Below are 15,678 nucleotides of genomic sequence, written 5' to 3'. Positions count from 1 at the left end.
AAAAAACATGAAACAGTCTTCTTTTGATGATAAATGACATGGGCATACTTTAAGAGCATAACAAAAAACAAAGAGAAGAGAAATAATGATCAAAATCATAAACTGCTAACGAAATATAATATATTCAATTAGTTTTCTTTGATGACAGAAAAGAAGAAAACAACTAAAACTAGCCTTCTGAGCATTTAAGCATGAATAGTGTACAAATTAAGGAAAAGGAATAGAAAAAACATTGTACTGTAGCTTGTGAAATGATCTTAATGGCAATAGGTTGATCTTTGAGCTCACCCTTTTTACCTCTAGTAAAGCAAGTGTGACCAAAATGTCTTCATCTTTCTTTTTTTTTTATGCTCACAATTAGTTCTAAAATTCTTACCATAACCAAAACTCTTATCCAATGCTTGCTCTAGTTCAGTTCTATAATCCTCAGGATCAGTCTTTCATTTGGTTTCCCCCCAAGCCATTTTACCAATGACATTTTTATGTGTTTCATAGGCAAAGGTGGCAAAAATGACTGTCTAAAGAACCTCTTTAGCATTAAACCCCTTCAAGCCCTTCTCAAAAAAGGTAATACTCCTAAAGAAAACGGATAGAAAAACACCTCATGGGGGTATGAGCTAGGGCGTGGATTGTGGTTTGAAGATCTAGCTAGAGTATTCTTCATTAACAAAACATTAATAGCTTCGTTACCTGACTATATAGGCATTTGTTTCAGATCGACTGAAATCATTATTGTTAATGCGATAGCATTTGACGTTGTTGTTTCCTTTACTCTTGTTTGATTAACTTTGTCATAACACTGCCCCAACCTAAATTCTCTTGATCACAACAAAGTCAAAAGTCTACACATCAGAGGGTTCTAGCAATTTTCCTTCTCTCTCTACCTGATCTGATAAAAAAAGAAATCTTTCTAAATTCAAACACGGATGCCCTGTTAAACTAGCCCATAAAAATGCATGAATGCTTGCATTTTTTCACTCTGTTTGTTTGTTTTGATGCCTTTTAGAACATTCTTTTTGCATTTTAATTTTTTATCCAAAATAAAAACTAAATGTAACTGCATGTTAAGCCAGATGTTAACAATAAAAATTAGACCTATATCTTACTGCCATCTAGGTGTTAATACCATAATATTAGCCAATAAAACTTAAACTTTAAGCAAAACAAGCTCTAAAGCTAAATGGTTAAAAAAAAAAGTAATGGATAGGTGTCAAGGCCAAGATCTTTAAAAGATCTTTTTTATCTATAGTATTATTGATGTATTATTTTAATATAATTTTGATAAAAGTTATTTGTTAATATAAATTATATTGTAATTATTTTTAAATATATTATAATATTAATTAATTGCTCTATTTAATTTATTTAACAATATATAACAAAATAAAAAAATATTTTTACATATACTTCGATCAAGACAGGTAAATATGCCATTAAATCGACCTAAATTTTTTTTAATGGGTTAAGTATAAAAATGACCCTTAAACTATACACTTTCTGTTAGTTTCATAAGGCATAACAAAATTTGGTTAAACCTGAAAAATTAAAAAAAAAATTTTTAGTAAATTAGATCAAGTTATTAGGGTTATATAGTTATTTTGGTTATTGTCTTAGTTTAAATGGTTAAAACGGTTGGTTTTGTGTTTTAAAATTTTAAACTGAATAAACCAAAATACCTTATTGAAATCAAGGTAAATAATTAAAATAAAATATTAATAAACACCCATTTTTAGGTTTTTTTTGTTTGTTAAAACCTTAACTGCTCATTCATTTTCAACATTTTTTAATTTCCTATTTTCCCTCACTACCTAACACTATTTTTCTCCTTTGGACCCTGATCTACCTCAACGCCTTTCATAATCTCACCGCAACAGTCACCAATCTTCAGACTCCTTCATTTCACTACTTCATTTTTCAGTTTTCATAGATCTGAGTCTCACATCTCATAGTCACAAGCACCAACCATTGATCTTCCTTGCCACTAGTAAGTTTTCAACTGTTTGCCTTTTTTGGCTTCCCCTAAGGTCATCAAGCTTCTACAATGAAATTAAAAAATCAACAAACTTTCAAGGTTAGTTGAGATCTCTATGTTAGTCCTTTATCTAGATTTATTTCTATGTTGCGATTTTTTAATAGCATGACAGGTCTTAAAACAATAATCTGCTTTCATTTCATGGTTTTCATTTCATTTTTTCTAAGTTGGTTTTGCTTAACACCATTTCTCAATATTTTCACCCAATTCATTAATTGTCTTCCTTTTTTAATTATTACATAAAAGGTTGGTAAGTGTTTGAGTGATAAGTCAAAGCAAAACGAAAAGAAAAAATTTTCACTATTTCTCATTGTCTTTTACTCTATTTCCATTTGAAATTTGTCTAATATCTCAATAAATTAAAAAAAAAAATTGAAACCTCCAAAATAGAAAATTCATTTTCTAATTAAAAGAAAGGCAGTGTAATGTTGTTACATTATGTGCTTCCCTTTTGACCCATGCTAAAGATAGCAAGGTAGAAATTATTTTTCTATTGTATGGGTCATGCTTTTGTTGTAAGAGTTAATGCTTGTCACATGATGGAAGTCCCATGCTATAGTTTTAGCTTATGGTCAAAATTGTTTCTTCAGTGTGTGGTCTTTTTGTACAATGTAAATTATACTAATTTTTTTATCATAATTATATTGTTGGATGCAAGTAGTTAATTTTTATTGTTTTTCTTCATGAATGATTTTGAAAATTGCTTACATGTCCTAGAAATGTTATTCATTTCCTTGTGTTTATATATAGCTTAACTTTTTATTTTTTTTCTTGAATATGTAAATGAAATGTCTGATCAAAATTCGACACAAAAGAATGCTTAATCACTCCCTCAAATAGACACACATAGAACAAAAAATGAAATTGTGGTTGTTAAATTAAAAAAGAGATGACCAAACATATGGTTAGAGGTATGGGACTATTTCGTCAAATTTACTAAAGATAAAGGTGAGCTTAAAGCTAAATGCAATTATTATGATAGAAAATTTTATACTCACTTTAAAAAAAAATGAAACATTTGCATTAAAGAATCACATGGATTTTTGTATGAAATTTCTTCATGCTAATGCTAATCCTTCCCAAACAAAATTAGTTTTTAGCTTGGAAAGAGATAGGTATTTAGATAATTAGAAATTTGATCAAGATGCCATTAGAAGATGTATGGCTAAGATGATTATTATACATGAGTTACCTTTGAGGTTTGTAGAAATGAAAGGATTTAGGCATTGTATGTCTATTGCATGTTTTAGATTTTGAGTACCATCACAATGAACTATTGTTAGGGATTGTTATCAAATTTATATGGATGAAAAAAAATTTCTAAGGCAATTCCTCAAAATCATCTTCTATAAGAATAGTCTTACCACTAACATATTGACCTTATTACAAATAGTCAATTATATGCATCTCACGACTCATTTTATAGACAATGATTGAAAACATAACAAAAAAATATTAAACTTTTGTCCCATTTTTAGTCATAAAGATGAGGCTATGGTAGGGCAATTGAGAAATATTTGCGTGATTGGGAGATTGATTAAGTTTTTCCTATTACAATTAATAATGCTAGTTCTATTAAGTTGCAATCTCATACTTGAGAAAAAATATTTAACAACGCAGTAACAATTACTATAGGAAGCAAATATCTTCATTTGAGACCATTGTTCATATTGTTAACCTTATTAAGAGTGATGGATTAAAGAAAATGATTGATTCAATTACTCGTGTTAAAGAAGCAATTAGATATGTAAGATAATCACCCTCTAAGTTAGCCAAATTTAAAGAGTGTGTTACCAATAAACACATTTAAAGTAAGAGCTTGTTGTGTTTGAATATTGTACTAGGTGAAATTCCACTTACTTGATATTAGAACAAGCTCAAAAGTTTGAAAAGATTTTCAAAACATTTAATGTGTTGATCCTTACTATAAAAAATGAGCTCTTATCGGAAGATAAGGTGCCCAATCAAAATGATTAGGCAAATGTTATAAGATTATGCCTTTTCTTATAAAAATTTTACAAACCTCACAATTAGAGTTTCGGGTTCTTTATATGTCACTGTTAATAATTTTTTTGAAGATAGATATTTATGGTATTTTACAAAATTGGTAATTAAATGTTGATGTTGAATTGAGTGCAATGGCTAAAAAAATGAATGATAAACATGACAAGTATAAAGAAAATGTAAAGAAAATGAATATGTTACTTTATATTATTTCATTCTTGATCCTAGGAAAAAACTTACTTTTGTGGAGTTTTATTTTATAAAAAATTTGTTCTTGTGATCAAACTTTAGTGATGATGAAGAAAGTACAAGAAGTAATATATAAGTTATTTGATGAATACAAAAACAAGGTTCTAGCTCAAGCTAAATAAGTTGATGAAAGTAGTTAAGCGAGTTAAGTTACAGAATTCACCTATGAACTTGGAACTGAAAATCTATATAACTCACAAGCTGTTATGGTTAAGTTTGAGAGGTTTAGAAAACAATAAAATAAAGAAGAGAATAAATCAGAGTTGGATAAGTATTTGAATAAGGAGTTTAATGCTTTTAAGGAATGGGTGGACTTTGATCTTCTTTTTTGGTGAAAACTCAATAGTTATAAGTTTTCTATCCTTTCCCATCCAGCTCATGATGTGTTGGCGATTCGCATATCTATAATTACTTTTAAACCCGCTTTTAGCATTAGTGGTTATGTGCTTAATACATATAAGAGTTCTTAAACTTTTAAACTTATATAAGCTCGTATTTGTACTCAATATTGGTTATGTAGATATTCAAATTTCAATCCAAAATCTATAGAGGATGAAGTGGAACAACTTGACAAGATTGATTTAGGTAATTATTTTATTTTTACCACTATTTTTTTCAATTCTTATTTCTTTAAATCTTTTAGTTACAACTAACTTTTTGTTCATTTTTGTTTATGTATTTTTAGATTTATTCAAGATTGCATTGGATCTTGTAATTGATTAGTAAAGTGTATTGATCAATTGAGGTAACATGAATAAATTTTGTGTTATTTTTTTATGTTAATTTTTATGTTATTTTTTGTTTTTGTTTTTTGTAATATAGTTGGTATATAAATGATATAATGTGGTATATACTGACATGAAATTTAATTCTGCTAGCCTAATTGGTTGAAAATGCTTGGGAGCTCACTACTTTGTGGTTAATGTTGAGAAAACTCACATGCCAACTATAAAAAAGAGAATGGGTGAATTTTCTTTACCAAAAATGCAAATTTTTAGTCCTTGAATTACAAAGTTGGAGCTAAAAAACACAATTAGTTGTCAGCTTAACTGACTTTGTGTGAGACTAACTGAAACTTCATTTCAAATAAATGTTGATACTGTTATTTAACAATAAAGTCTCAAATATTACTAATCAGTGCCCGGGTCTTTTTCAAAGAATGATTTAAGTTTAAACATGAGCTTAGATATCCATTTTTTTGGATTTGTTTCCATTGATCAAAAAGTGAAAAGGCCACTAGCCTTTACCCTTATTATAATAGGTTAAAGATATAACCGTTTAATATAATTAATGGCTTTTCCAGCTTTTCTTGATTGGTAGTGGCATATATATACTAGTCACTTGTTAATATATACTAGTCACTTGTTATGCATTCTTATATATATATATATAAATATATATATATATAGAGAGAGAGAAAGGTCTCTTTGCACGTTTAAATATTTTATTTTTTAATCCATTTTTTTTAGACAATACAATCATGGTTCATTGGTTTACACTTTGCAGCTCAACTAAGAAGGAAAGAGTATTGTTAAATTAATGTTGTCTGCATGTTAAATTAATGTTATTTGAGACTTTAACTTTATGGATTGTAATTGGCTGAGTATTGTTGCTGCTACTAATGCTAGATAAATTAATGTTGTTTAGGACTTCAACTCTTTATGAACTATTATTTAAATTTGTGTTTATGTTGTATTGTATTTGTGTTTTTATTTGAGTATTGTTAATAATGTTTAGACTTATTGGATTATGTGTTGAGTATTCGAGTATTTAACTATCTTTATATAAATTACATTGAAAGTTTAACACATGAAATAAAAAATAGAACTGACTAACTTAAGAAAACCAACCGAGATTGATCAGCTTAATTCAAATTGATTTTTTCAATTTTGCTTACATACATCAATTGGTTCGATTTTTATAGTAAACCATGTCAATTCAATCAGTTACTCGATTTTTATAACTGAATTAATCGAACCAACTATTTTGTCTATCCTACAGTTTGGTACCTAAAGAAATAAATTTGTCAAATAAATACCTAAACTTTTATTCTGTTATTACACTGGTACCTAAGACTGATGCTCTTAGTCAACTTTATTAACATGCCATGAATATCCAATAAGACGCTAACACATACAAAAAAAAATATAATCAGTGCCACATCATCAATACAATGTCAATATAAAAAGAAAATTTTAAAATTCTAAAAATTCTAAAAAATTTTTAAAAATTCTATTTTTTTTAAATTCAAAAAAATAAAAAATGAAATATTTTAATAAATTAAAAAATTATGATAATTTTAAAATTTTAAAACATTTTGAAAATTTTAATAAAAATACAAAATTTTCAAAAAAAATTAAATTTTAATAAAAATTAAATTTTTTAAAGTTTAAAAAAATCACAAAAACTTTAAAAAGTAAAAATTAAAAAAATCTAAAATATTTTTAAAATTTTTAAAATTTTAAAAATACAAAAATGTTTGAAAAAGTATGGTAATTTTTATAAAATTTTAAAAATTTTAAAAATTTTTGAAAAATAAAATTCTTAAAAATTCTAAAAAAGTTTTCAAATTATAAAAAAATTTGAAAAATGAAATATTTTTATAAATTAAAAAAATTATGATAATTATTTTAAAATCCAACATGCTCTTTTACAATCCAAATGATGCTATGAATTTTTACTATAACATTGCATCTGCTTTATAATGTCATACACATGATTATGAAAAAGGGAAAATTCTATATGTAATCTACTTTTGTTTTTAACAATCAACTATTAAATTCAACCAAATTTCAAACTCGTTTTAAGGTAAATTACTCAAGGAGAGCTTTTGTTCGCACCCATAGATTTGTTTTATACACCTTATTTTTAATTATAAAGATATTGTTAAACGAAATTACTTAATTATCTTTATTGAAATTATTTTTCTATCCTTTAAGAAGCTCCATTTATTCTTGATTTATAAGTGCTTCTGAAAATGCTTATCTAGAAAGTTTAAAAACTTTTCAGAATGCATATCTAGAAAATATTTAAAAACTTTCTAGATATGAAGTTTTGAAAAATTTAAAGGCTTTTTGGAAATGTATATTCAAAAAGTTTTTAAATTTTTTGGACATAAAAAAGTTTTTAAGTTTTTTGGACATACATTTTGGAAAAGTTTTTAAACTTCTCCAAATCTAATATGCACCTTTTGTGTGCCTTACGTATATGTTTTTGAGATATGCATTTTCGAAATGTCTTAAACATTCTAGAAATGCAATCCAAAAACTTTTTAAACTTTTCGAATATGCATTTTCGTATGCACTATAAACCAAGAATAATATTTCATGACATAGTCACAAATTCACTTAAATATTCAAAATTAAAATATATATACTTCAATCTTTCCTAAAATTTGTTGATTTAGTCCTAATATTCAAAATGAGGTTGAGATTTTCGAGTTTGGATTGAAGTTTTTAAGACGACTTTAAGGGTTTGGGCATGAGGGTTTAGGTTGAATCAAAAATAAAGAAGGAATTGGAGAAATTGGTGTAAGAGGTCATTAAGAAAAATAAGAAATGGGGTTAATGGTGTAATGAGTGAAAATTTTATTTTAAATTTTGAATTTGGGGTGTAATGAGTGAAAAATATATTTTAAAATTTGAATTTGGGGTATGAAAAGTAATTGAGTGCGTAGAGTAATTTTTTGGGTGTAAATAAAAATTGAAAAATTCTATTTACACCCTCAAAATTCCTTCACACCTCATTATTAAATACATCTCACTTATAAATTAAAAATCTATATTTCTTCTAAATACACCCTATCCAACAAAATCACATTTTTTTTCATATCCTTTTAACTCTTTTTTTTTGTTATATCATTTTTAATCAAAATTCAATCCAAACTTAACCCTAAAACCATCAAACCAACCCATAAATCACAAGTTGTTTGAGTATTCCATTGATTCCAGGTAATATTTTGGCAAGATTATTGATTAATTTGGTTTAAATTGGTGCAAAAATAGTCTAGGATTTACCATTTTGTTTTGTCAAATTCAAGCTTCTTGAAAATGGATTTTTGAAAGCCTTTTAAAACTTTTGAAAATCCATTTCGGAGAAGTCTCTAAAGCTCTCAAAAATTCATATTTAAGAGTATTAAATTTAAATACATTTGTAAGTTTACTGAGTTATTTTTTTTTTTACAAATATGGCTTGTACATGAAGAAGAGGCGTTGTACCAGAGGTAAAGGTGCTGATAGAGGTACTACAGTTGTTCTTGGTCTGAGTCGATCAATTACCTCCAAGAAAAGACATTGAGTCGGGGAGGATATTGAGCTGGTAAAGGACCGTGCAGTACATGATATCTTTCAAGTTGAGCCTTTCACTCATTATGCGAAACTACCACCTATAAGCATCATGATAGGGATGCAAATGACAGTGTAAAGCACATTGAACCATTTTCTGAAGGTCTAATCGATATATCTATTCTTAGGACTTTTTGATCTCATATTGCATTGCAGATTTAGAATGACCTAGTAATCACTTAAATCATATACTATGGTTGTGTTAGTTTATGTTTTTAGAGTGGATTGGTTGATAGTTGTTATTAATGATATTATTTACATTGTTGATATTATTGATGTTATTGTTGTTGTTATTGTTATAGGAACGAGATTCATTGAATTCAATTAATCATGGACCAAAATTACAACAATGGCTTCTAGACATGCATGCATCCATATCTGAGCTTATGTAGTCAAGTTAAAGTTAGATTCACTCATTGATTGCACTTATCGTAGGTTTAATATGATGATAATATCGACTTTTGTTGAGAGGTGATTGTTTGAGATGAACATTTTTTATCCACCATTTGGAAATATGACTATTACATTGGATGATGTATTTATGATTCTACACATACCGATCACTGGGACCATGATTTCAATGAATTATTTGATAATCAATAAGGTGAACACATTGCTAGTGAGGTTACTTAGAGTGTTTGTGGCTAAAACTACAATAAAAACTACTAGGGCTTGAGGACTTGCTATTCCACTACTGTGGCTACTAGATACTTTTAAGAATGTTATAGATATATCAAATAATGAAGCAATAGTTTATGTAGCCAAGGCTTTTTTACTTTATCTGCTAGGTTGCACGTTATTCATTGACACTTTTATAGGTATGTATTTATAATTAGTCAAAACATTTTATAATTATTTATTTATTATTATTCATGTATGTGATTATGTGATTAATATTACTTATATATATTTCATGTAAGCATGAACTTACTAGCACTTTTCATCATTGTGTCCAATAGGCATATTGACATACATAAATGATTTATCGCATTCTCAATTATGGAAAGCTCATACTTATGCTGATATGTTACAAACATTGCAAGAGCAACTAAATATGTTAATAGTACTTGAAGTGTTCTAGGAACTTTACATTAATCGAAGAGAGGAACATCCATTACATGATATTGTATTTTTTACTAGATGTATCAAGTGTAGGGCAATCATAGAGCTATATCATCCATAAAGGGTTCTACGACAATTTGGATTTGTATAGATCATTTTTTTTACCACATTAGCCTTGTTTCGAGTTAAGCAAGGATTATCGTTCAACACATATGATGTTGCATATAACTTCTTACATTAGTACTGAAAGAGATGGGATATGCATGTTGTGCAGGCTAAATATCAAGGCAAAACATGTAAGAGACCGAAAAAGTGTTCACTGGACTATGATGCTTGGTTTGCATTAATTTTACACCTTCAAATTCAAAAATTTATAGTGTAGATCTGGATTTTAGCCTCAAGCAGTTGATACTGCACATAGTAATGATTTTGTAAGTCATAACTTGATAATTTTATAATTATTGATTACTTTGTTAATTTTAATCATATGTTATCAATATTGATTATTTTACTAATGTTTTGTAGCTAAGCTTAACCTTTTTATCTATTATTGAGCATGTGTTGTCTGGTAGATTAAAATAAAAGTGTTGATGTATGGAGAGATATAATTATTAGAGCACATGTTATATTGTTTAGGTCATTGACTGTAGCAGATAGTATAATAGTCAGTCTAGACCTGCAGTATCACATTACACATTAACTTTGTACCATCATTTCAAGTATTTAAACCACTTAGACCATCAGCATCGACACATGCATCATGGCCTCCATGCCTACTCTGTCCTCAATCTTATCAACACTTGCATCGTCCAGGCCATTGGTGTTCATTCTGACTTACCCCCAATAGTGATGACAACATTAGCCTTGCCGACAAGCTCTTGGCCCCTACATCGATGACAATATCGGCTTTGCAAGAGAATTTCACACTAATTACATTGACAACAGTATAGCCCATTCGTCTACCTCATGTATATATTCGAATAAGATGCCAAGGGATAAGGATTGATGTATTAATACTATGAATTAGGGTAATGATTTAGGAACATTATTATTTTTATTTAGTAAAGTATGTTTATAAATATCTATTATAGTATGTTGTATTTATAAAACATCTATTAGATTACCTATTCAATATTAAATATCCTATTAGATACATGTTTAGTATAACACTTATCCATTAGATAACATGTTTAATATATATACCATAAACATTAATATAAATTGTTAACATATACATTAATCTACTAAATAAGTATTACAAAAAATAATCAATATGTATTGTTTCATGAGTAATTATATCAAATTTTATACTAAACAATAACTTAAACTTTTCAATATGGGATCTCTCACCTTCGAGCATGCATTAAGAGGTATTAGAGAGAATGGCTTCATTAACACCTGCATAAAATAGGAACGATAAATATAAATAGTGAATGACAACACAAATTAGCAGTTCCTGCACAAAATGACAATCATTCCAATAGTGATGACAACATTAGCCTTGCCCACGAGCTCTTGGCCCATACATCGATGACAGTATTCGTCCTGCAAAAGAGTTTCACACTAATTACATTGACAACAGTAGAGCCCACTCATTCATCGCATGTATATATTCGAATTAAGATGCCAAAGGATAAAGATTGATGTATTGATACTATGAATTAGGGTAATGATTTAGGAACGTTATTATTTTTATTTAGTAAGGTATGTTTATAAATATCCATTATAGTATGTTGTATTTATAAAACATCTATTAGATTACCTATTCAATATTAGACATCCTATTAGATAACATGTTTAGTATAACACGTTTAGTATAACGCTTATCCATTAGATAACATATTTAATAAATATACCCTAAACATTAATATAAATTGTTAACATATTCATTAATCTGCTAAACAAATATTACAAAAAATAATCAATGTGTATTGTTTCTTGAGTAATTATATCAAATTTTATACTAAACAATAACTTGAACTTTTCAATATGGGATCTCTCACCCTCAAGCATGCATTAAGAGGCATTAGAGAGAATGGCTTCATTAACACCTACATAAAATAAGAACAATAAATATAAATAGTAAATGACAACATAAATTAGCAGTTCTTGTACAAAATGACAATCATTAACAAATACAATTGTAATGTCTGATTTGAGGTTTGAAGGGGCACAGTTGACATGATATAGGGAAACTAATGAAGAGAGTAGGATATACGAAAAATTATATCATGTGGTGGTGAATATAAGCCAAGTAAAAAGATTTTTATCTTACTTAGTGAAACACTTTTCAAGTTTTGTGTTAGATCATTATCCCATTATGATCGAAACCAAAGATTAGAAAGGTAACCAAAGCCATGGTTAAAGGAAAAGAAGGATACATTTTAAGGCCATGTGGGCTAAAAAGATCGAATGCAAATGCATAGCAAAAGGGTACTAAAAAAAATATGGTGTCTAGGACTTACAGATGAGGATGAAAAATGTGATGAAAAAGCTATCCAAATAGGCCAAAAAGAAATACAAGAGCATGCATATGGAGATTGAAAAGCTCAACCAAGAATTTCAAATGCCACAAGGTTAGTTGGTTAATTATGAGGAAATTTTATGAGAGAGGGATATTAAAAATCAACTCAACGAGTTTCTAGAAATTGAAGAGATATTTTGGCAACAAAGATCTAAAATTTGTTAGCTTAGGAAAGGAAACCTTAATACTCGATTTTTCCATGTGCAAAAGTCCAAAATGAAGAAAAATAATTAAATGGTGAAGCTTGAAGAAGAAGCTAGTAGGTGGCACAAAAAGGAGCAAGAAGTGATGATGTAAGCTATGCATATTTCATGGACATATTTCGATCCCAGAAGAACCCGAACATGGAGGAAATTTTACAAATAGTCAATCTATGTATTACATAAAGATGAATAGCCTATTGACAGTTAAGTTGATGAAAAAAGAGATATACCAAGTCATTATGTAGATTCATTCAACAAAGGTGTCAGGTTCAAATAGATTACCTACCTTATTTTTTCACATGTTTTGAAATATCATAAGTAAGAATGTTACTGGTTTTTATTTATCAGTGTTGAATGGTGATAATAGGTTGGATGGAATAAATGATACAAATATTGTGCATATCCTGAATGTACATAGCCTAAGGAGAATGATCACATTTAGACCGATTAACCTTTGCAACGTCCTTTATAAGGTCATTATTAAGAAATTAACTAACAGACTAAAAAGGGTTCTACCTTTATACATTAGTGAAAATCAGAGTGCCTTCATAGCTAGTAGATTGATTACTGATAATATTATTATTGCTTATAAATTGTTGCATGCTTTGAAACAGAAAAAAAAAAGAAGGAAAAACAGGTTGAGGTGCCTTTAAACTAGACATAAGCAAAGTATACGTTAGGGTGGAATGGGATTTTATAGAAGTTATGGTAGATAAATTGGGTTTCAACTCAAAATGAATTTGTTAGATAATAGATTGTTTGAGAATTGTCAGGTATAGTATTATTCTTAATGAAAAGATGACTGACTTTATTATCCCAAAAAAAAGTTTGTGATAGGGAGACCTTTTATCCCTTACTTTTTTTTAATTTGTATTGAAGGCTTATCAACACTACTTGTAAAGGCACAAAAGAATAAATACCTGAGAAAAGTGTGTGCTAGTATAGCTAGGCCCAGGATCACTCACCTTTTTTTCACAAATTATAATATATTCTTCATTATAGTAAATCAAGCTAAAGACGAGATGGTAAAGCTATTTGATGGAGGTAAAAAGGTGTTTATTAATGTAGTGTTATAATTTATATGATCACATGCAATATCATATTTTTTTTCTTATCAAAAGGCTTAAGAATGAATAGATATCAGTAGAGCCGAGGTAAATATAGATGATAAATCCATTGATTTTCTTGGAGAAAACTTTGTAAAAGCAAATATAAGGGTGGCAAAAAGCTTTATTAGCTAAGCAAGGCTTAAGTTTACTAAGAAAGTACGTCATTCCTAGTATACAAAATATTAAAAAGAAAGTATTTTCCTAGGTCTTCATTCTTTAAAGCTAATATGGGTCATTGTCCATCATAAATATGACATAGCATATGTATGGGGCTTGAAGTACTAAAGAAAGGCATAAGGTGGCAAGTTGGATTAAAAGAAAATATTAAAATATGGAAAGACTCATGGATACCAAGATACTGATGATTCATGCCTATTTTAAAAGAATAGGCTGAACATTAAGGATCAATGGTTAGTGACTTATTCAAGGAGATAACAAACCAATGGGACAAGAAGAAGTTGGTAGTTGTCTTTTCATAATAGAAAATAGAGGATATTATGGCAATCTCATATAATAAAGTAAAAGGGTAAGATGAAATAGTATGGCACTATAGTAAGAATGGTATATATAGTATGAGAAGTAGCTATAAACTACTTATCTCTCTAATTTCCAAAGAATACATTGAACATATAGGTGTTTCAAGTCCTTTGAGGATAATATGGAGGACAAACTTACCAAACAAAATTAGGTGTTTGCATGCCAATTGTGTCATCGTATTCTACTTGTGTACACCAAACTAAAAGAAAGAAAGACTATAGAAACAAGTACATGCCCAAGATGTAAACAAAATGAAGAAACAACATTACATGCGATTATGCAACACACTCAATCAACAGATGTTTAGAGGGAAACATAGCCCACATCTTACATTGAAGGACAAGAATGAAATGATGCAAAATAATGGCTGGCTTTTGTAGGTGTAAAGATAATTTTAAGAGAAATAGAAAGGATTCTAGAGTTGACCTAAGCAATATGGCATACTCCTAATGAGGAAGTCATTAATAATGTCCATAAGACATACCATTTTGTTGTGTGTTTTGCTTAAGAATATGTTAAGAAATACCAATAAGCATAAGAGCTACAGACGACCCTAGTCCAAAGTCAATGAGTAACTTGAAAAACACCACATAAAGACATTATCAAGTTGAATTTTACTGGTTTTTTAGACGTAAAAAATCATAAAAAAGGGATTGGGGTGGTGGCTAAGGATTAGAGGGGGGGAATATTGGGTGTGGTGTGCAAACAGATCAAAAGATGCAAGCATGTAGACACAATTAAAGCTATGGTCGATGAAGAAATAGTGAGTTTTGCTATGAATATGGGATTTCAAAAGATTAAAATTAAAGAGAAGTCCTTGTTATTCATTAAACAAATTTTATAGAAGGAGAAAAACTTTTCTTCAAAAGGATTAGTTATAGAATATGTGAAGATTTTCCTAAATTTGTTCACTGCATGAAGATGTTAGCATGTCAGGCAAGGGGTCAATAATGTTTCCTACGCATTAGCAAAAAAAGGTTTGAATGATGGTCAGGACAGATATTGGGTAAAAGATTTGCCATCCGAAATGAGTCATTTGATTGACATTAATAAACATTGCATTCAATAATGAAATTCCAAAGTTTATTTCAAAAAAAAAAAAAGATAGAAAAGTTCCCAAAAACAAAAGAAATGTTGAAATAAAAAAAATGATAAAAAAAAGATCTAGTTAACTACATAGTTTTTTGTAGAAGAGTCAGTCATGTTAATTAAGAAATAGCTTCCAACTTTTTCCTAACTCAATTTGATGATTTTTGTAACTTTAATTTTTTTTGAAACGAGGTAATCTTTTCTATAATCTCTTTTAATTTCGCTTCTTCATTAGTTTTCTCAACTCTAACAAAAAAAAATTTAGATTTAAACATACATATGTCAATACACCTAAACCTAAATCTAACTTTTAACACATCATTTATAAACTTTAACATTAATAATAGTTCTTCTGAAAAAACATTAGACAATGGAGCATCTGTAATAAACAAAGCTTTTCTTAAAGGATTCAAAGTGTAGGAGATTAAATTTCAGTCTAAAAGATGCAAATATTCTAAAATTTATCCTCTTTTCTATAAATACAGTCTAAATACTTTACATATTTTAATAAAATTAAAAAAATCAT

This window comes from Durio zibethinus, chromosome 24, assembly GCF_047325235.1.
Source record: "Durio zibethinus cultivar Kanyao isolate XHJ-2024 chromosome 24, ASM4732523v1, whole genome shotgun sequence".
NCBI lineage: Eukaryota > Viridiplantae > Streptophyta > Magnoliopsida > Malvales > Malvaceae > Durio > Durio zibethinus.
Note: the sequence above shows the minus strand (reverse complement) of the source record.